The following is a 24852-nucleotide window of genomic DNA, read 5'->3' on the forward strand; positions in this document are numbered from 1 at the left end:
CTTTTTAACATCCAGTCAGGATAGTACCTCTAGCCCCCAAAAAAACTGATTGAGGCATGGGTGTGATATACCTATAATATACTTTCTATATAGTGAATTTGAACTGTGTAGCAGTTGTGTGCAGTTCTGCAAAGATACCGCAGCTATATAGAGGGACAAACCCTATTGAAACAACTAATTGCAACGGGTGTGATATACCAGTTGCCTACCCAAAAAAAAATAATGATTGAGGCAGGGGTGTGATATACTTATAATATACTTTCTATATAGTGCATTTGAACTATGCAGCAGTTGTGTGTGGTTCTGCTGCAATACCGCAGCTATACAGAGGGACAAACGGTATTGGAACAACTAATTGCAAAGGGTGTGATATATCTGTAGACCCCCCAAAAAACTGATTGAGGCAGGGGTGTGATATACCTATAATATACTTTCTATATAGTGCATTTGAACTGTGCAGCACTTGTGTGTGGTTCTTCTGCAATACCGCAGCTATATAGAGGGAAAACTCGATTAGAACAACTAATTGTGGCTTAAAAAATTTACTTGACATCATTTTAAAAAAATTTCCTAATTAATTTCAGGTCTGGCTGGCCTGTTTGGGGGTCAGGCCAATTCTTAGGTTTTTTTTGGCCTACATGAGAAAAAAAATAATAGGAGAGTTATTCATGTTGTAGGAGTACTACCCCTAGCATCCACTATGTACTTGCACCAGCTGCAGTGCCTATGTAGTTTTGCATAGGCACTGCAGGTGGTGCAAGTACATAGTGGATGCTAGTAATGGTAGTCATCAGGACTACCTCCCCTAGCATCCACTATGTACTTGCACCACCTGCAGTCCCTATGAAAAACTGCATAGGCACTGCAGGCGGTGCAAGTACATAGTGGATGCTAGGAGTGGAAGTCATCAGGACTACCACCCCTAGCATCCACTATGTACTTGCACCACCTGCATTGCCTATGAAAAACTACATAGGCACTGCAGGTGGCGCAAGTACATAGTGGATGCTAGGAGTGGTAGTCATCAGGACTACCACCCCTAGCATCCATTATGTACTTGCACCACCTGCAGTCCCTATTCAAAACTACATAGGGCCCCACAGGTGGTACAAGTACATAGTGGATGCTAGGAGTAGTAATACACAAGACTACTACTCCTAGCATGACCTGTGTACTACAGCTCCTATGTATAAATACATAAGAGCTGCTTATATTTCTTTATGCTAGAAACAAAGACCAAAAAAACTAAAACATTATACTCACCTCTAATGGCGTCCACCCTTCTCCCTCGCAGGCAGGATCGAAGAGAGTACAGGAAGTTGACTGCGCCCACAGCTCCTCCTATTTGATTGCGCAGGTGCAAAAAGAAAAGCCAGATCCGTCGATCAGGCAAACGACAGAAATCTTTTCTACAGATCCGGCTCTAATACATTCCTATGGAGAAAAACGCCGGATCCGTTATTCCGGCAAGTGTTCAGTTTTTTTTGCCGGAGAAAAAAACCGTAGCATGCTACGGTTTTCTTTTTTGCCTGATCAGTCAAAATGACTGAATTGAAGACATTCTGATGCATCCTAAACGGATTACTCTCCATTCAGAATGCATGGGGATATGACAGATCAGTTCTTTTCCGGTAGCCCTTTTGACGGAACTCTATGCCGGAAAAGAAAAACGCAAGTGTGAAAGTACCCAAAGATATCATCTAATATTAATTGCAACACAAAGTATGTTGTGTATCTCATTTGCTGCACCTCTTGTAAATTGCAGTATGTGGGATGCACTACTACTTTAAAAACGAGGATCTGTAAACATTTATCTGATGCAATTAATTTAAAGGCGCTGAATGCCTCTGCAGTTTCCAGACACTTGTGTGATGTCCAGAGAGAGCGACTCATAAAAAAAAAAACTATTGGTAAGGCCTCATGCACACGACCGTTGTGACTTTCAATGGGTCCGTGGAAAAAACGGAGAGTGCACCGTTTGGCAGTCGCATCCGTGAGCCGTGTTTCCTGGCCGTGAAAAAAATATGACCTGTCCTATTTTTTTCACGGCCAACGGTTCACGGACCCATTCAAGTCAATGGGTCCATGAAAGAACACGGATGCACACAAGATTGGCATCCGTGTCCGTGATCCGTGGCCGTAGGTTAGTTTTTATACAGACGGATCCGAAGATCCGTCTGCATAAAGGCTTTTTCAAAGCTGAGTTTTCACTTCGTGAAAACTCAGAACCGACAGTATATTCTAACACAGAAGCGTTCCCATGGTGATGGGGACGCTTCTAGTTAGAATACACTACAAACTGTGTACAAGACTGCCCCCTGCTGCCTGGCAGCACCCGATCTCTTACAGGGGGCCGTGATCAGCACAATTAACCCCTTCAGGTGCGGCACCTGAAGGGGTTAATTGTGCTGATCACGGCCCCCTGTAAGAGATCAGGGCTGCCAGGCAGCAGGGGGCAGACCCTCCCCCCCTCCCCAGTTTGAATATCATTGGTGGCCAGTGCGGCCCCCCCCCCCTCCCTCTATTGTAATAATTTGTTGGTGGCACAGTGTGCGCCCCCCCCTCCCTCCCTCTATTGTAATAATTCGTTGGTGGCACAGTGTGCGCCCCCCATCGGCCCCCCCTCCCTCTATAGCATTAACAACATTGGTGGCCAGTGTGCGGCCTCCCATCTCCCCCCCCCCCCATCATTGGTGGCAGCGGAGTTCCGATCGGAGTCCCAGTTTAATCGCTGGGGCTCCGATCGGTAACCATGGCAACCGGGACGTAGTAACTACAGTCCTGGTTGCCATGGTTACTTAGCAATAGTACAATAGTAGAAGATTCATACTTACCTGCTGCTGGCTGCTGCTGCGATGTTCGTGTCCGGCCGGGAGCTCCACCTACTGGTAAGTGACAGGGTCTGTGCGCCGCATTGCTAAATGAACTGTCACTTACTAGTAGGAGGAGCTCCCGGCCGGACACGAACATCGCAGCTCCCAGGTAAGTATGAATATTTTACTATTGTACTATTGCTAGTAACCCGCTGCCACCAATGATCGGGGGGGAAGGGGGGGGGGGGAGATGGGAGGCCGCACACTGGCCACCAATGTTGTTAATGCTATAGAGGGAGGGGGGGCCAATGTGGGGCGCACACTGTGCCACCAATGATTTATTACAATAGAGGGAGGAAGGGGGGGGGCGCACACTGTGCCACCAACAAATTATTACAATAGAGGGAGGAAGGGGGGGGGGGGGGCGCACACTGTGCCACCAACGAATTATTACAATAGAGGGAGGAAGGGGGGGGGCACACTGTGCCACCAACGAATTATTACAATAGAGGGAGGAAGGGAGGGGGGGGCCGCACTGGCCACCAATGATATTCAAACTGGGGAGGGGGGGGGGTCTGCCCCCTGCTGCCTGGCAGCCCTGATCTCTTACAGGGGGATATGATAGTACAATTAACCCCTTCAGGTGTGGCACCTGAGGGGTTAATTGTGCTGATCACGGCCCCCTGTAAGAGATCGGATGCTGCTAGGCAGCAGGGGGCAGTCATGTACACAGTTTGTAGTATATTCTAACTAGAAGCGTCCCCATCACCATGGGAACGCCTCTGTGTTAGAATATACTGTCGGAAATGAGGTTTCACGATCTAACTCATATCCGACAGTATATTCTAACATAGAGGCGTTCCCATGGTGATGGGGACGCTTCAAGTTAAAATATACCATCGGATTGGAGAAAACTCCGATCTGATGGTATAAAAGGGACTCCAGACTTTACATTGAAAGTCAATGGGGACGGATCCGTTTGAAATTGCACCATATTGTGTCAACGTCAAACGGATCCGTCCCCATTGACTTGCATTGTAATTCAGGACAGATCCGTTTGGCTCCGCACGGCCAGGTGGACACCAAAACGACTTTTTTTTCATGTCCGTGGATCCTCCAAAAATCAAGGAAGACCCACGGACGAAAAAACGGTCACGGATCACGGGAAAACAGAACCCCGTTTTGCGGACCGCAAAAAAATACGGTCGTGTGCATGAGGCCTAAGGGAAACTCTTTGGATTTTTATGCTTGAAACTAGATTTCCAATAGGTTTAAATAGGAGACAGGGTGTTATTTATTATTAATATTAGGGATTGTATGTACATTAATTTACCACTCTTATTTTCAGTATTTTTTTCAATTGTGTTGCACCCCGAGTGTGTCTGAATAGTGCTCTATCTACTTGTGTTGAAGAATTGCTGGAGCACATTCCACCCACAGGTTGTTGTTACCTTGGAGATAATTTAACATTGGGTTTACTCCCATGTGTTAATGATGTGTCTTCTCCTGATAGGTGGATCTCTTTTCTAACATGTATTTTAACTTCAGTCTGTTTATGATTAGGCCATTCTTTTGACAAAGAGCCTGGGTGCCCGAAACGCGTCAAGAAGGTGATGTTTTTTTTTTGCTTAAGTGTTTATTCTTTTCTACAAATAAAGTTTGGAATATGGCAGTGCAGTTTTTTTCTCATATTTGGCTCCAGTGGCCTACAGTAACATTTTTATCCAGTGAATGCCTAACGTATCTCCAGCCACATCAGCCAAAGTTCTTTTTTGTCCGGTGAATGTCAAATTTTTGGGGCCTTTACTCCCGTAGCCTAAAATAACATCTCTATGCTCCAGCAGGGCACATTTTTGAGAGTTTCCCTTTAAATCGCATAAAAATGGCCCCTGATTAAAATTAGATATTATTTGTGGGAATATTTGCCAATGACCCCCCTCTGGTATATCACTGTCCATGTTGTGGGACTATTTGTGTACTTCTAGTAAGTGCCAATGATCCCCTTCTGGTATATCACTGTCCATGTTGTGTGACCATTTGTGTATTTCTAGTAAGTGTTTGCTGGCTGCAAATATGACCTCAAGGTTTTTCAGGTTTGCCTGCCAATAAAGTGAATGGGGCTGCCACGAACGCGTGGTTCGCAAACATTTGAATAGTCCGGGACGATGTTCGTCCATCACTAATTGTTAGGTGTCGTCTTGGTCTCATAATGTCAAATGTGAACAGCATGATGAGGAGGACTGTTAAATACAAATTCTAATTGAACCAGGAAATTTATTAGGGAATTCATGGATTAAAAACCCGTTGTGAATTTTGCTGTTAAGCTCCTTGTTAGAAAAAAAAGCAAGTTGTGAAAAAAGTACTGAAACATTGAGCAGTTTGAAATTTGCATTAAAAAGAGAAGGTCACACTAAGTTCGCCTGTTAAGGTTAGAGTGCATTGTAAGTTCATTGTGACATTTCACCCACAAGCCAAATATCCCTAACTTTTTGTGAGTAGTGTATATTCTGTATCTCAATAAACTACTATTTAGCTGTTAGATATTGGGACAGTTAACTGAATGCTAGATGTTACATGATAAACTTGAGGGTCACATTATTGACCTCATCTTTAGCCCTATTCAGATCATCGACGGATGCATTTTATAGGACTAAAATGGGCTGTGCAATTATTTTTCTTTTCAGAGAGGCTATTGTGCGAATCTAATAAATGTCTGCAAGGACAATTTTAAATAAATGTCTGCAAGGACAATTTTCAATAAATGCATATAAGAACATTATAAAAAAATAAATGCAATAATTAAAACCAAATGTAAGGTTATGCACATGGGAGGATAAAATAAAAGTCACCAGTGCATACTAAATGGTAAAACACTGGGTAAAACTGCCATGGAAAAGAATATTGGCGTTTTAGTTGTCAGTAAACTTAACTGTAGCAACCTAGGCTAATGAGATCATGGGTTGCATAAAAAGTGTCATAGATGCACGTAACGAGAACATAGATCTGCCACTTCTTTACAAATCATTGGACTGCACATAGAATGTTGTATATAAATTTGCACACCTGTACACAAGAAGACATAGCAGATCTTCAGTAGGTTCAAAGGCTAAAGTAATTATTTAGTATTTAGAAAGATGATCAATATTAGGGTTATTTAGTTTAGAAGAAAGACAGCTGAGTGAAGGTGTTATAACTATGAAAAAATGCTGCAAAACCAGAATGATTTCAAAAATAGAAATGGTAATAGTTTACATTTAAATCTATTCTGCAGCAGGACAACTACCACAAACATACAGCCAATGTCATTAAGAACTATCTTCAATGTAAAGAAGTACAAGGAGTCCTAAAAGTGATGATATGGCCCCCACAGAGGCCTGATCTCAACATCATTGAGTCTGTCTGGGATTACATGAAGAGAAAGAAGGATTAGCACAAGCCTATATTGACAGAAGATCTGTATTTCTCCAAGATGTTTGGAACAGCCTCCTTGCTGAGTTCATTTAAAAACAGTTTGTAAGGGTACCTAGAAGAATTTATGTTGTTTTCAAGGCAAAGGGTAGTCACACCAAATAATGATTTGATTTATAGTTCTCTTGTTCATTCACTCTGCATTCTGTTGGTTGATAAAGAGTAAACTATTAACATTTGCATTTTAGAAAACATATTTAGGTATTAGTATTTTTTTCGACATGTGCCTAAAACTATTAAACAGTGGTGTACTTATACCCAGCACTGTGTCTATGACAAGGGGACATCCTCTATGTCTAGGGAAAAGAAGGTTTATACACCAACATTCAAAGGGGTTCTTTACTATAAGAGCAGTGAGACTATGGAACTCTCTGCCAGAGGAGGTTGTGATGATAAAGAGTTCAAGAGGAGCCTGAATTAGAAATGAGCAAACTTCTTGAAATTAAATTCATATTTGATAAATTCAGGTCTGAAATCAAATATGATCCAATTGCCATGAAAATAAATTAGCAATTTACACTCTAAGGTTTCTTTCAAAATCAGATACAAATATAAGGAAGGAACAAAGGCATGCAAATTAGCTTCCCTTCCAAAAATAAAAGAACACTAATCATCTCTGATGCCAGCAGATATAAGATACTAAAAGTTTCATATATGTTTCCCAGAAATTCAGAGCAGTGTTGGCTGGACCACAATATTCTACATGCATACTTGTCGGTCTCCATAATGAGAAAGAGCACCCCCCAAGACCACTCAGTTAACCAGGGAAATTTTATCTTGAGACATTTAGTACTCTTAACCTTTTGGAAGAGTAACTTGGCTTACATGGCCCATCCAGAGAACTGTGATACTAAGGAATTTAGTACTCATGTCCTTTTGGAAGGCGATCTGTCCTACATATTTATTTTCCAGTGGAGTACTGCATGTAGTTTGCCAGAAATGAATCACAAGAAATTCAGTTTGGTTAGAATATGAAATTTTGGGAAAAAATAGATGAACTGATTTGTTCATCTGTAGTCAGGATTAGAGTTGTTGGGATACCAAATTTTTGATTCGGTTTCGATACCATGAAAAAGTATTGTGATACTCGATACCACGCGGAAAAAAATAAACTAAAAAAGCCACGTGCATTCCGCATTTTAAAAAATGGCGAATCGCGCAGTTTTTATTTATTTTTTCTGTTCCGGCGTTCACCGCATAGATTTTTTTTTATATTTTAATAGTTTGGACTTCTATGATGTGGCGATATGTAATATGTTTATTATTTATACATTTTATATGTGAAATTGGGAAAAGGGGGTGATTCATACTTAATATTTAGGTGTTTTTTTTTTTTACTTTTTTTTATTATTTCTTTTTACACTTTTTATTTAATAACTATTTTCCCCCCTTAGGGGCTAGAACCTGGGATTTTTTTCATCCCTTGTCCTATTTACCCTAATAGAGCTCTATCAGGGTGAATAGGACTTCACACTGTCCCTGCTGCTCTGTGCTCTGTGCACACAGCATCAGGGATGTTACCATGGCAGCCAGGGCTTCAGTAGCGTCCTGGCTGCCATGGTAACCGATCGGAGCCCCAGGATTGCACAGCTAGGGCTCCGATCAGAAGCTGCCACTGCACCACCAATGAGGGGGAGGGGAGGGGACCCTGTGGCCACTGCCACCAATAATTTTTATACTGGAGGGGTTGAGAGGGGCCGGCACACTGTGCCACCAATGATTTTAATGGGGTGGGGGGTTGAGTGGGGGGGCGCACTGTGCCACCAATGATAATTACCCCTTAATACAAGAGGCGGGTACTGGAAGATCAGCGGCAGTTAACCCCCCAGGTGCCGCACCAGAGGGGTTAACTGCCGCTGATCGCAGCTCCCTGTCAGGGGCAGGGTGCTGGCAATGCGATTCTGCTGACGGCACCCGCCTCCTGTATTATGTGTTAAAGTCTACTTTTCCTGGGTTCGGACTTAGTTAAGTATTAGGCTACACAGAGCGGCACCCAGCGATGTCCCAGCACTTACTATTAGTCCTGAGTGCCGCTCCGTTCGCCCGCTGTGCCCCATTACTGTCTCCTCTCCCTTGCTGTTGCGCTGTCCAATCGCAGCGCAGAGCAGGGAGAAGGAACGCCCACTAGAGAAGCTGATGTCTCCTCCCCATTGCTCCGATAGTAATTAGCATGTGGAGCAGGAGAGGAGACAGTAATGGGGCACTGCGGGCGAACGGAGCGGCGCCCAGGAATAATGGTGAGTGCTGGGACATCGCTGGGTGCCGCTCTGTGTAGTAAAAGTCCTATCATTGGTGGCGCAGTGCGCCCGCCCCTCCTCCGCCCCTCTCTTCTCATTGGTGGAAGCGGCAGCAGCAGCACAGGGGGAGGGAGAGACTCCTTCCTTCTCCCCTGTGCTGCTGAGGGAACATGAGCGCGCCGACAGCAGCGCGCTCATATTCAGAGATACTAGACTGCGCAGAAGCGCAGCCCAGTATCAAAAAAATGGAAATCCTGGTATCGTATCGATACCGGGGCAAAAGTATCGATTGGGTATCGAAATTTCGATACCCGCAACAACCCTAGTCAGGATGTATTTTTTGAGTATGATGATATTATAGGTTATAGTTATTAGAATTTTTAACATGAGTGATTCAACTAGGAACTTCTTTTGAATGCTTGATTGGAGTCAGAAAGGAATTTTTCCCTTAAAGGAAGAAAATTGACTTGTACCTCATTGGTGTTTTTGACTTCCTCTTGAACAACTTTGCAAGATAATAGGCTGAACTGGATAGACATATGGCTTTTTTTCCCCAGCCTTACAAGCTATGTTTCTAGTTAATAAAATCTGTTCTCCAACCTCTTTCATTAATTAGGGGGCTCAGAGGGATATATACTGTAATCTGTGGCGGGTAAGACCTGTAGGTGATCTTCCATCTGTGGCTGATCCTGCAGGTGGAACCTCATTGATAAGTTAGTAATGGTATATAACAGAGATATTACTTTATATGGCATAGAGAAATTTTACCAAACATTAAATGAGGAGTTTGCACACAATCAACCTACCCTTTTGAGGATGTGATGATTTAACATATGGGAGTGCTGAAAAATACACTAAACAGATACTCCCAGGCTCCAGTCCTGGTTTTGGCTCACAATTACTGATAGAAATCACTGACATGTGAATGAGGCTTAATCCACTACTTTCATAAGTGGAAACAGATGAGGATCCTTGTAAAAATGACTTATTTTTATCAAATAAAAACATAACCAGTACTTTTCAAGAGCATACTGATGTCTTTGTCAGCCTTCATCAGGTATTGTCAGACATCAGTGATGTTTGAAGTGTATTCTGGAAGTTGGTATTTGGAAAGCACATGAGATGTAATAGTTACTTAACAAAGATTTATAAAATACACGTATATAATCGTATTGAGATGCATCTTTTATTACCTGCTGAGTAACACCAATAAAAAGTGCCGATTCAGATTTTGGAACTAGACAGTGGATCTTTGCCTTTACAAAAGTTGTTTCCGGAGGTGTCATTATTCAAGGTGAGATGTTCCGATTTTTAGAGCAGGAAAGCACGTGTGTCTATATTTTCAACTTGTAAATATTAAAACCTAGATATACCTACCTTCATTTTTGGAGGAGAAGTTGAATAAAGTAATTGTAAATAAAAAAAAATCACCACTTTTTACTCATCAGAATATTTTAAGATGGCATGTAGTGATTCTAACACTAATATTTATGGCAACTAACACGTTTCTGTGGATAAAACATGAATGCCAAAGTTTTGCTTGTTATCCGAGACTGTGCTGTGTTCTAAATTACTGATACAATGTCGATTATGTGGGAGTGGACTTGTAGTATCACATATGTTATAGTTTGTTATCTTTTAATTGTCTCTATGTGTATTTGTTATAAACAAAAGACGTCTATTCATATATTCTTAATCCAACCATCTCTATATCGTGCTGAGCTTTTTGCTCTTCTCTTATAAACTATCCCTAATTACTCTATCATGTAATTAACATCCTGCAATTTTTTACCAATTCTATCACTGAATGCACAAACCTGTGATATGCATGAGAGAATGATCTGACATCAATATGGATGCTATATGCACAGATTATGTTATCAGCAGTGCCACAGACCTTCTGGGATTTTTACAATATTATTACTAGTGTTGAGTGAATTGAAGCCAAACAAAGTGACTTCGGTCCAAGTTTCAGCAAAAAATGTAATTTGCTACAAAGACCAATTTCATCATGCTTCATAATAACAAATCAATTTTTTCCTGAAATGGTACTAAAAAAAAAAAAAAAATATGCCTCATCCATTTGCTTGAGGAGAGGCCGTTGCAGCTATCTTGTTTGAAGATAGCCCAGAAAATCTCATATGGAGTGACATGTGACGTTGTCATGCCAGCACGCTGGCTGGATAAAAGTGATGTCATCAGTGATGACATCACCGCACCCAGCCAGCATGATCAAATGATGATGTCATCACATCACCACACAGTGTCTTCAATCAAGATATCTGTGACAGCCTCTCAGCGAACAAATAGATAAGGTGTGTATGTATTGTTGTTTTGTGATTAACCCCTGAAAAGCTTCACTTGTAGCATTAGATGCCACGATCAGCAATAGTGCGGTAACTGAGGGGTTTGATGATGGGGGGCGGTGAAATCTCTATTCCCCTTCAATGCGTCTGCTACATACGAAGTAATGAGCTTGTGAAATTTGGCAAAGCGGACAATTTTTTAATAAATTCGCTCATCACTAATTATTACAAATGAGAAAAAAATACAAAAAAGTCATTTTTGTTTTCTTAAAAGTGGCATTACATAAATAATAAATTGAATAATAATATTTAGTAGAACTAGTAGAAGTAGTAGTCTTTATATAATAAGATGTGCTCTTTTAAGAATTTTGAATATTTTATATTCATTCTAGTCATGTCATAAAAATTCTACTTCTATTACACTTATAAAATGTTGAACTTTTTCTGAGTTTATAGCAGATGAAACTGACAATCTTAAACTTTGCACATTCTGACATAACTACAGAAAAATGAGAAGTAAATAAGAGAGAATAATTAAAGTAAATAGGATACTGAAGTCTCTGCTGCAACATAAACAACATGTGTAGTATGGAGATTGAAAATGTTACAGTATTTCTAAAGGTTAGGAGGTGTAAATCATAAAAATTGTCAAAACTCTCAACTATAGTTTTAAATGGCAAAACATTAGTGTAATAACTTGTAGAAAGAGAATAATGAGAATAAAAGTAAGTCTACTTTCAAATTTTGTATTAGAAGATGTCAACATATTGTGCAAATCATCTAATATACTTAGCAAAATATCACGCTCATGCATTTAAACGAGATGAGGAAAAAAATCAATCACTTTGGGTCAGAAGTATAACATTATGAAAAGGTCACATGCATAAAAGCATGCCATCATGCACCTGCCAAATACAATTTATGCTACAAGCAAAATTAGTGAAAACCAGCACGTTTTAGGCACATTTACACTTGATAATATTATTTATCAATTTTTGAAGGCAAATGTAGAGTAAAGAACATTTATTTATGGAATGATAGAATATTGCCGGAGTTTCTGTAACATAAGGTCATATGCTAAATTAGTACCATAATTGGATTTTAAGAAGTCTTTATAAGTAGAGAGCTCACTATTATTTTACCATTTGCTACATTGTTGTCGAAAAATTCTGAAAAAGTTATTTCAGCTATATTAGACACTTTATACAAAATATATTTTAATACAGTTGCTTATTAAAACCTTTAACAGAAGAGAGAACTATTAAGGTACAACATCCAGCTTGTCCTCATCCCTCACATTTGTCATGATGGTATCATTGTACACCATAGACACCAATTATTAATTACATATGACCTTCTGGTAGTTACCTCTGTGGAATAAGAAATATATATGTAACTGGAGGATTAGTGTATTACATTGATACCATTTTGAGGTGACTGTTCAAAATTGATGTGAAAAAATGGTCTTAATGGGGTGACGGGGTAGCGTGGCCTGAAGGAGTAGACAACTCAAAGAAGAGAGCACTAGATAAAAGATAGGAAAATTAAAAATCTAGCCAAGATGTGGGTTGCTTTTGTTTGAATGGAATCAAAGTTTACAGGATGGTACTAAATTCATATCTATGGGATTGGTGTAGCCAGTAGAAGTGAATGAAGCAGTGGACAGATATGCACACCACTGCTCTATTTAACCACCTCCGGACCGCCTAACGCAGGATCGCGTTCCGGAGGTGGCAGCGCTGCGCACAGTCACGCATATACGCGTCATCTCGCGAGACGCGAGACTTCCTGTGAACGCGCGCACACAGGCGCGCGCGCTCACAGGAACGGAAGGTAAGAGAGTTGATCTCCAGCCTGCCAGCGGCGATCGTTCGCTGGCAGGCTGGAGATGTGTTTTTTTTAACCCCTAACAGGTATATTAGACGCTGTTTTGATAACAGCGTCTAATATACCTGCTACCTGGTCCTCTGGTGGTCCCCTTTGTTTGGATCGACCACCAGAGGACACAGGTAGCTCAGTAAAGTAGCACCAAGCACCACTACACTACACTACACCCCCCCCCGTCACTTATTAACCCCTTATTAGCCCCTGATCACCCCTAATCACCCCTGATCACCCCTGATCACCCCATATAGACTCCCTGATCACCCCCCTGTCATTGATTACCCCCCTGTCATTGATCAACCCCCTGTAAAGCTCCATTCAGACGTCCGCATGATTTTTACGGATCCACTGATAGATGGATCGGATCCGCAAAACGCATCCGGACGTCTGAATGAAGCCTTACAGGGGCGTGATCAATGACTGTGGTGATCACCCCATATAGACTCCCTGATCACCCCCCTGTCATTGATTACCCCCCTGTAAAGCTCCATTCAGATGTCCGCATGATTTTTACGGATGCACTGATACATGGATCGGATCCGCAAAACGCATCCGGTCGTCTGAATGAAGCCTTACAGGGGCATGATCAATGACTGTGGTGATCACCCCATATAGACTCCCTGATCACCCCCCTGTCATTGATTACCCCCCTGTCATTGATTACCCCCCTGTAAAGCTCCATTCAGATGTCCGCATGATTTTTACGGATGCACTGATAGATGGATCGGATCCGCAAAACGCATCCGGACGTCTGAATGAAGCCTTACAGGGGCATGATCAATGACTGTGGTGATCACCCCATATAGACTCCCTGATCACCCCCCTGTAAAGCTCCATTCAGATGTCCGCATGATTTTTACGGATGCACTGATACATGGATCGGATCCGCAAAACGCATCCGGTCGTCTGAATGAAGCCTTACAGGGGCATGATCAATGACTGTGGTGATCACCCCCCTGTCATTGATTACCCCCCTGTAAAGCTCCATTCAGATGTACGCATGATTTTTACGGATGCACTGATAGATGGATCGGATCCGCAAAACGCATCCGGACGTCTGAATGAAGCCTTACAGGGGCATGATCAATGACTGTGGTGATCACCCCATATAGACTACCTGATCACCCCCCTGTCATTGATTACCCCCCTGTCATTGATTACCCCCCTGTAAAGCTCCATTCAGATGTCCGCATGATTTTTACGGATGCACTGATAGATGGATCGGATCCGCAAAACGCATCCGGACGTCTGAATGAAGCCTTACAGGGGCATGATCAATGACTGTGGTGATCACCCCATATAGACTCCCTGATCACCCCCCTGTAAAGCTCCATTCAGATGTCCGCATGATTTTTACGGATGCACTGATACATGGATCGGATCCGCAAAACGCATCCGGTCGTCTGAATGAAGCCTTACAGGGGCATGATCAATGACTGTGGTGATCACCCCCCTGTCATTGATTACCCCCCTGTAAAGCTCCATTCAGATGTCCGCATGATTTTTACGGATGCACTGATAGATGGATCGGATCCGCAAAACGCATCCGGACGTCTGAATGAAGCCTTACAGGGGCATGATCAATGACTGTGGTGATCACCCCATATAGACTCCCTGATCACCCCCCTGTCATTGATTACCCCCCTGTCATTGATTACCCCCCTGTCAAGCTCCATTCAGATGTCCGCATGATTTTTACGGATGCACTGATAGATGGATCGGATCCGCAAAACGCATCCGGACGTCTGAATGAAGCCTTACAGGGGCGTGATCAATGACTGTGGTGATCACCCCATATAGACTCCCTGATTACCCCCCTGTCATTGATTACCCCCCTGTCAAGCTCCATTCAGATGTCCGCATGATTTTTACGGATGCACTGATAGATGGATCGGATCCGCAAAACGCATCCGGACGTCTGAATGAAGCCTTACAGGGGCATGACCAATGACTGTGGTGATCACCCCATATAGACTCCCTGATCACCCCCCTGTCATTGATTACCCCCCTGTCATTGATTACCCCCCTGTCAAGCTCCATTCAGATGTCCGCATGATTTTTACGGATGCACTGATAGATGGATCGGATCCGCAAAACGCATCCAGACGTCTGAATGAAGCCTTACAGGGGCGTGATCAATGACTGTGGTGATCACCCCATATAGACTCCCTGATTACCCCCCTGTCATTGATTACCCCCCTGTAAAGCTCCATTCAGATGTCCGCATGATTTTTACGGATGCACTGATAGATGGATCGGATCCGCAAAACGCATCCGGACGTCTGAATGAAGCCTTACACGGGCGTGATCAATGACTGTGGTTATCACCCCATATAGACTCCCTGATCACCCCCCTGTCATCGATCAACCCCCCTGTCATTGATCAACCCCCCTGTCATTGATCACCCCCCTGTCATTGATCACCCCCCTGTCATTGATCACCCCTCTGTAAGGCTCCATTCAGATATTTTTTTGGCCCAAGTTAGCGGAATTTTTTTTTTTTTTTCTTACAAAGTCTCATATTCCACTAACTTGTGTCAAAAAATAAAATCTCACATGAACTCACCATACCCCTCACGGAATCCAAATGCGTAAAATTTTTTAGACATTTATATTCCAGACTTCTTCTCACGCTTTAGGGCCCCTAGAATGCCAGGGCAGTATAAATACCCCACATGTGACCCCATTTCGGAAAGAAGACACCCCCAGGTATTCCGTGAGGGGCATATTGAGTCCATGAAAGATTGAAATTTTTGTCCCAAGTTAGCGGAACGGGAGACTTTGTGAGAAAAAAATTAAAAATATCAATTTCCGCTAACTTGTGCCAAAAAAAAAAAATTTCTATGAACTCGCCATGCCCCTCATTGAATACCTTGGGGTGTCTTCTTTCCAAAATGGGGTCACATGTGGGGTATTTATACTGCCCTGGCATTCTAGGGGCCCCAAAACGTGAGAAGAAGTCTGGTATCCAAATGTCTAAAAATGCCCTCCTAAAAGGAATTTGGGCACCTTTGCGCATCTAGGCTGCAAAAAAGTGTCACACATCTGGTATCGCCGTACTCAGGAGAAGTTGGGGAATGTGTTTTGGGGTGTCATTTTACATATACCCATGCTGGGTGAGAGAAATATCTTGGTCAAATGCCAACTTTGTATAAAAAAAATGGCAAAAGTTGTCTTTTGCCAAGATATTTCTCTCACCCAGCATGGGTATATGTAAAATGACACCCCAAAACACATTCCCCAACTTCTCCTGAATACGGCGATACCACATGTGTGACACTTTTTTGCAGCCTAGGTGGGCAAAGGGGCCCATATTACAAAGAGCACCTTTAGGATTTCACAGGTCATTTACCTACTTACCACACATTAGGGCCCCTGGAAAATGCCAGGGCAGTATAACTACCCCACAAGTGACCCCATTTTGGAAAGAAGACACCCCAAGGTATTCCGTGAGGGGCATGGCGAGTTCCTAGAATTTTTTATTTTTTGTCACAAGTTAGTGGAAAATGCTTATTTTTTTTAATTTTTTTTTTTCATACAAAGTCTCATATTCCACTAACTTGTGACAAAAAATAAAAACTTCCATGAACTCACTATGCCCATCAGCGAATACCTTGGGGTCTCTTCTTTCCAAAATGGGGTCACTTGTGGGGTAGTTATACTGCCCTGGCATTCTAGGGGCCCAAATGTGTGGTAAGGAGTTTGAAATCAAATTCTGTAAAAAATGACCTGTGAAATCCGAAAGGTGCTCTTTTGAATATGGGCCCCTTTGCCCACCTCGGCTGCAAAAAAGTGTCACACATCTGGTATCTCCGTAATCGGGAGAAGTTGGGGAATGTGTTTTGGGGTGTCATTTTACATATACCCATGCTGGGTGAGAGAAATATCTTGGCAAAAGACAACTTTTCCCATTTTTTTATACAAAGTTGGCATTTGACCAAGATATTTATCTCACCCAGCATGGGTATATGTAAAAAGACACCCCAAAACACATTTCCCACCTTCTCCTGAGTACGGAGATACCAGATGTGTGACACTTTTTTGCAGCCTAGGTGGGCAAAGGGGCCCACATTCCAAAGAGCACCTTTCGGATTTCACAGGTCATTTACCTACTTACCACACATTTGGGCCCCTAGAATGCCAGGGCAGTATAACTACCCCACAAGTGACCCCATTTTGGAAAGAAGAGACCCCAAGGTATTCGCTGATGGGCATAGTGAGTTCATGGAAGTTTTTATTTTTTGTCACAAGTTTGTGGAATATGAGACTTTGTATGAAAAAAAAAAAAAAAAAAAAAAAAATCATCATTTTCCACTAACTTGTGACAAAAAATAAAAAATTCTAGGAACTCGCCATGCCCCTCACGGAATACCTTGGGGTGTCTTCTTTCCAAAATGGGGTCACTTGTGGGGTAGTTATACTGCCCTGGTATTCTAGGGGCCCAAATGTGTGGTAAGGAGTTTGAAATCAAATTCAGGAAAAAATGAGGAGTGAAATCCGAAAGGTGCTCTTTGGAATATGGGCCCCTTTGCCCACCTAGGCTGCAAAAAAGTGTCACACATCTGGTATCCCCGTACTCAGGAGAAGTTGAGGAATGTGTTTTGGGGTGTCTTTTTACATATACCCATGCTGGGTGAGATAAATATCTTGGTCAAATGACAACTTTGTATAAAAAAATGGGAAAAGTTGTCTTTTGCCAAGATATTTCTCTCACCCAGCATGGGTATATAAAAAATGACACCCCAAAACACATTCCCCACCTTCTCCTGAGTACGGAGATACCAGATGTGTGACACTTTTTTGCAGCCTAGGTGGGCAAAGGGGCCCATATTCCAAAGAGCACCTTTCGGATTTCACAGGTCATTTTTTACAGAATTTGATTTCAAACTCCTTACCACACATTTGGGCCCCTAGAATGCCAGGGCAGTATAACTACCCCACAAGTGACCCCATTTTGGAAAGAAGAGACCCCAAGGTATTCGCTGATGGGCATAGTGAGTTCATAGAACTTTTTATTTTTTGTCACAAGTTAGTGGAATATGAGACTTTGTAAGAAAAAAAAAAAAAAAAAAAAAATCATCATTTTCCGCTAACTTGTGACAAAAAATAAAAAGTTCTATGAACTCACTATGCCCATCAGCGAATACCTTAGGGTGTGTACTTTCAGAAATGGGGTCATTTGTGGGGTGTTTGTACTGTCTGGGCATTGTAGAACCTCAGGAAACATGACAGGTGCTCAGAAAGTCAGAGCTGCTTCAAAAAGCGGAAATTCACATTTTTGTACCATAGGTTGTAAACGCTATAACTTTTACCCAAACCATTTTTTTTTTACCCAAACATTTTTTTTTATCAAAGACATGTAGAACTATAAATTTAGAGCAAAATTTCTATATGGATGTCGTTTTTTTTGCAAAATTTTACAACTGAAAGTGAAAAATGTCATTTTTTTGCAAAAGAATCGTTAAATTTCGATTAATAACAAAAAAAGTAAAAATGTCAGCAGCAATGAAATACCACCAAATGAAAGCTCTATTAGTGAGAAGAAAAGGAGGTAAAATTCATTTGGGTGGTAAGTTGCATGACCGAGCAATAAACGGTGAAAGTAGTGTAGGTCAGAAGTGTAAAAAGTGGCCTGGTCTTTCAGGGTGTTTAAGCACTGGGGGCTGAGGTGGTTAAAATGGATACTTAAGGACCCAATTCTTGGAATTGCTGGGGGTCCCAACAGCCAGACATGTAGCAATCAGAGTGTTAAAGTGTTAACCTAAAAGTTGCTGCATACATTATATGTAACAGAGGTGCTTCCATAAATTATAAATTAACAATGCAAATCCAAGCACAATAAAAATGAGCTTACTGAGTAATTAAAGGAAAGAAAGTGTGCAGCTGAAACATTGTAATATGCGCAAAAACGGCGATTGATATCTAACAGTATTTTATACTATTGTATGCATATTAACATTAGTCGTATTGAGTCACAATCTTTGCATGTTTCTTTTGGAGTTATATTACGGACATATTCTTCCCTAGAAGCACTGGCTCCAGGGAAGAATTCCTTTGTAATACAGTATAGTACAAATACACCATATAGCAGCAGATGGCATAACTAAAGCCTCGTAGCAGATGACCATAGGGAGTCCATATGATTCTGTGTATAGAGATACAGGTTAGCAATCACATGAAGGAAAGCAGTGAAAGACAGAGTAATGCTGCCCATTATACATATGTCCCTGAGCGCGATACATTCACTGGCTGAAAACCACTGCACATAGCTACATAGTATGGGTGAAGAGACATATTCCCATTAAAGGGGTTGTATCACTTCAGCAAACAACATATCATACATATATACTAATGTATTGTGATTGTCCATATTGCTTCCTTCACTGGCTGGATTCATTTTTCCATCAAATTATACACTGGTTGTTTCCATGGTTATAACCACCCTGCAATCCAGCAACGGTGGCCATGCTTGCACACTATAAGAAAAAGCGACAGCCTCTCTGGTTTTTCCTGTGTTGTGCAAGCATGGCCACCGCAGTAACCCCTGGATATGAGCAATGTAATAGCACTGTTTCTATTTTTGTAGATGACACTAAGCTATGTAGTACTGTGCAGTCTATGGAAGATGTCCAAAAAATACAAGCTGACTTTGACACTCTGAGTGTTTGGGCATCAAATGAGGTTCAATGTGGGTAAATGTAAAGTTATGCATCTTGGTAGTAATAATCTCTGTGCTTCAGATGTCCTAGGGGATGTAACACTAGGAGAGTCACTTATAGAGAAGGATTTTGGTGTCCTCGTAGATCGTTGATTAAATAGCATACAATGTCAATCAGCTGCTTCTAAGGCCACCAGGATATTGTCACGCATGGACTCGCGGGGCAGGGATGTATTACTACCACTTTACAAAGCGTTGGTGTTGCCTCATCTAGGACATGCAATTCATTTCTGGGTACCAGTTCACAGAAAGTCTGCTCCACAGTTAGAAAAAGTACATAGAAGAACAAATAAACTGATAAGGGGCATGGAGGGTCTTAGTTATATGGAAAGATTAAAATAATTACATTCATTTAGACTCGAGAAGAGATGTCTAAGGGGACACATGATTAACCTATACAAATACATAAATAGGCTGCACAAAAAATATGGTGAAAAACTGTTCCATGTAAAATTCCCACAAAAAACAAAGGGGCACTTTGCAACATAAGAAATGTAAAGCTGTGGAATAGTCTACCTGAGGACGTGGTCACAGCAGGAGCAGTAATTGCACAGACGCCACAATTCCTTTAGCAACTTGTACAAAATCATTGCTGCAGATTAGCAGTAATGGCACATGCACAAGATTATTAAGGCCCGCAAAATGTGCTCACATATTAACCACCTCAGCCCCTATAGCTTAAACACCCTTAATGACCAGGCCACTTTTTACACTTCTGACCTACCCTATTTTCACCGTTTATTGGTCGGTCATGCAACTTACCACCCAAATGAATTTTACCTCCTTTTCTTCTCACTAATAGAGCTTTCATTTGGTGGTATTTCATTGCTGCTGACATTTTTACTTTTTTTGTTATTAATCGAAATTTAACGATTTTTTTGCAAAAAAATGACATTTTTCACTTTCAGTTGTAAAATTTTGCAAAAAAAACGACATCCATATATAAATTTTTCTCTAAATTTATTGTTCTACATGTCTTTGATAAAAAAAAAATGTTTGGGTAAAAAAAAAATGGTTTGGGTAAAAGTTATAGCGTTTACAACCTATGGTACAAAAATGTGAATTTCCGCTTTTTGAGCACCTGTCATGTTTCCTGAGGTTCTACAATGGCCAGACAATACAAACACCCCACAAATGACCCCATTTCGGAAAGTAGACACCCTAAGGTATTCGCTGATGGGCATAGTGAGTTCATAGAACTTTTTATTTTTTGTCACAAGTCAGCGGAAAATGATGATTTTTTCATTTTTTTTTTTTCTTACAAAGTCTCATATTCCACTAACTTGTGACAAAAAATAAAAACTTCTATGAACTCACTATGCCCATCAGCGAATACCTTGGGGTGTCTTCTTTCCAAAATGGGGTCACTTGTGGGGTAGTTATACTGCCCTGGCATTCTAGGGGCCCAAATGTGTGGGAAGTAGTTTGAAATCAAAATCTGTAAAAAATGGCCAGTGAAATCCGAAAGGTGCTCTTTGGAATGTGGGCCCCTTTGCCCACCTAGGCTGCAAAAAAGTGTGACACATGTGGTATCTCCGTACTCAGGAGAAGTTGGGCAATGTGTTTTGGGGTGTCATTTTACATATACCCATGCTGGGTGAGAAATATCTTGGTCAAATGCCAACTTTGTATAAAAAAATGGGAAAAGTTGTCTTTTGCCAAGATATTTCTCTCACCCAGCATGGGTATATGTAAAATGACACCCCAAAACACATTGCCCAACTTCTCCTGAGTACGGAAATACCACATGTGTGACACTTTTTTGCAGCCTAGGTGGGCAAAGGGGCCCACATTCCAAAGAGCACCTTTCGGATTTCACCAGCCATTTTTTACAGATTTTGATTTCAAACCACTTCTCACGCATTCGGCCCCTAAAATGCCAGGGCAGTATAACTACCCCACAAGTGACCCCATTTTGGAAAGAAGACACTTCAAGGTATTCGCTGATGGGCATAGTGAGTTCATAGAAGTTTTTATTTTTTGTCACAAGTTAGTAGAATATGAGACTTTTTAAGGAAAAAAAAAAAAAAAAAATCATCATTTTCCGCTAACTTGTGACAAAAAATATAAAATTCTAGGAACTCGCCATGCCCCTCACGGAATACCTTGGGGTGTCTTCTTTCCAAAATGGGGTCACTTGTGGGGTAGTTATACTGCCCTGGCATTTTCCAGGGGCCCTAATGTGTGGTAAGTAGGTAAATGACCTGTGAAATCCTAAAGGTGCTCTTTGGAATGTGGGCCCCTTTGCCCACCTAGGCTGCAAAAAAGTGTCACACATGTGGTATCGCCATATTCAGGAGAAGTTGGGCAATGTGTTTTGGGGTGTCTTTTACATATACCCATGCTGGGTGAGAGAAATATCTCGGCAAAAGACAACTTTTCCCATTTTTTATACAAAGTTGGCATTTGACCAAGATATTTATCTCACCCAGCATGGGTATATGTAAAATGACACCCCAAAACACATTGCCCAACTTCTCCTGAGTACGGCGATACCAGATGTGTGACACTTTTTTGCAGCCTAGATGCGTAAAGGGGCCCACATTCATTTTATGAGGGCATTTTTAGACATTTGGATCCCAGACTTCTTCTCACGCTTTAGGGCCCCTAGAATGCCAGGGCAGTATAAATACCCCACATGTGACCCCATTTTGGAAAGAAAACGCATTTGGATTCCGTGAGGGGTATGGTGAGTTCATGTGAGATTTTATTTTTTGACACAAGTTAGTGAAATATGAGACTTTGTAAGAAAAATAATAATAATAATTTCCGCTAACTTGGGCCAAAAAAATGTCTGAATGGAGCCTTACAGGGGGGTGATCAATGACAGGGGGGTGATCAATGACAGGGGGGTGATCAGGGAGTCTATATGGGGTGATTACCCCCCTGTCATTGATCACCCCCCTATAAGGCTCTATTCAGATGTCCGTATGTGTTTTGCGGATCCGATCCATGTATCGGTGGATCCGTAAAAATCATACGGATATCTGAATGCAGCCTTACAGGGGGGTGATCAATGACAGGGGGGTGATCAATGACAGGGGGGTGATCAATGACAGGGGGGTGATCAATGACAGGGGGGTGATCAGGGAGTCTATATGGGGTGATCACCCCCCTGTAAGGCTCCATTCAGATGTCCGTATGTGTTTTGCGGATCCGATCCATGTATCAGTGGATTCGTAAAAATCATACGGACATCTGAATGCAGCCTTACAGGGGGGTGATCAATGACAGGGGGGTGATCAATGACAGGGGGGTGATCAGGGAGTCTATATGGGGTGATCACCCCCCTGTTAGGCTCCATTCAGATGTCCGTATGTGTTTTGCGGATCCGATCCATGTATCAGTGGATCCGTAAAAATCATACAGACATCTGAATGCAGCCTTACAGGGGGGTGATCAATGACAGGGGGATGATCAATGACGGGTGGGTGATCAGGGAGTCTATATGGGGTGATCACCCCCCTGTAAGGCTCCATTCAGATGTCCGTATGTGTTTTGCGGATCCGATCCATGTATCAGTGGATCCGTAAAAATCATATGGACATCTGAATGCAGCCTTACAGGGGGGTGATCAATGACAGGGGGGTGATCAATGACAGGGGGGTGATCAGGGAGTCTATATGGGGTGATCACCCCCGTCATTGATCACCCCCCTGTAAGGCTCCATTCAGACGTCTGTATGCGTTTTGCGGATCCGATCCATCTATCAGTGGATCCGTAAAAATCATACGGACATCTGAATAGAGCCTTACAGGTGGGTGATCAATGACAGGGGGGTGATCAGGGAGTCTATATGGGGTGATCAGGGGTTCATAAGGGGTTAATAAGTGACAGGGGTGTAGTGTAGTGTAGTGGTGTTTGGTGCTACTTTACTGAGCTATCTGTGTCCTCTGGTGGTCGATCCAAACAAAAGGGACCACCAGAGGACCAGGTAGCAGGTATATTAGACGCTGTTATCAAAACAGCGTCTAATATACCTGTTAGGGGTTAAAAAAATCACATCTCTAGCCTGCCAGTGAACGATCGCCGCTGGCAGGCTGGAGATCCACTCGCTTACCTTCCGATCCTGTGAACGCGCGCCTGTGTGCGCGCATTCACAGGAAATCTCGCGTCTCGCGAGATGACGCATATATGCGTGACTCTGCGCAGGGCTGCCGCCTCCGGAACGCGATCCTGCGTTAGGCGGTCCGGAGGCGGTTAATCTGCAAGCAGATAAAGCATCTAAAGCTGTGAGGATACTCCCTCAGAAGTGAAAATTTGTTCAGATGAATCACTCAGTTTTCACTAGCTTAGATAAATTCATAGAACTAAATAAGACTAATGTGTTGTGTTGAGGGTCTGTGGCCACCGCTGCACCACTCTCCCCTGGTGGCACAGATGCTATGCTACTCACCTTGTCCCTCGAGTCACAATCCTGTCCCACTCTGCTGCTGGTGGTGCTCCCAGTTGCAAGCATCTCTGATAGGGTGTGCAGGCTGCGACCTGGGAATCTTCTGTCAGGCTTCCTGGCCTGTTCTATAGGGCACACACGCACTTGGCTTATTAAAGATCCAAATGTTTTCCCAGTCAATGCCTTGCTGTCCCTGAGTATTTTGGACATCCTCTCGAGTAGGGACGGTGTCTTAAATACCCAGCTTCAGGTTCCTAGTCCGTAAGCTTCAGATTTCTAGTCCCTAATTATCAGTGAAGGTGTAATATTCTGTCTGATTATCACTGTACCGAACACCTAACTGATTACCAACTCTTACTCCTAGCCATCTTTCTTGTACTTATCCTGTTTCTTGTATTGATCCTTTGCTGCCTTCCCTGATTTCAAACTTGTTTTTTGGATACATTTGTATGCAGCCTTCCGTGACCTCGGCCTGTCTCCTGACTATGAATAGTGCCTGACCCCTCTGTGCTTCGCTCTGGTCTCTCTGACCCTGTCAGTCATCTGCCAACTACACGGGTACAATTCTATGAGGTAGTGGCCTGGTTGACAACCTGTATCAAAGTCCAGTTTCCTTTATACGGCTTAAAGAGTGAATACCGGGAATCCGCCAGGAAAATGCCCTTAGGTTTAGCACAAAACATTAGTGGGCACAGTGGGTCCTTTCCCACTGTCCATAATATAAATGCTTATGTAAATGTGTAGAAGTCTGGTTCCCACTACTTTTTCCTAAAATTCTCATCCCCACCCATCAATTGGTTGAACTTAATGGACTTATTTTTTTTCTCAACTGTACTATGTAACTATGTATATTGATCTATACTGTATATTTTTAAAATTTTGCTTCATTTCCTAAATTTTACTATTCTCACAGCATCTAGATTAAAGGGAACCTGTCACCAGGATTTTGGGTATAGAGCTGAGGACATGGGTTGCTAGATGGCCGTTAGCACATCCGCAATACCCAGTTCCCATAGCTCTGTGTGCTTTTATT

The sequence above is a fragment of the Bufo bufo genome, chromosome 5 (assembly GCF_905171765.1).
Source record: "Bufo bufo chromosome 5, aBufBuf1.1, whole genome shotgun sequence".
In the NCBI taxonomy this organism is placed as follows: domain Eukaryota; kingdom Metazoa; phylum Chordata; class Amphibia; order Anura; family Bufonidae; genus Bufo; species Bufo bufo.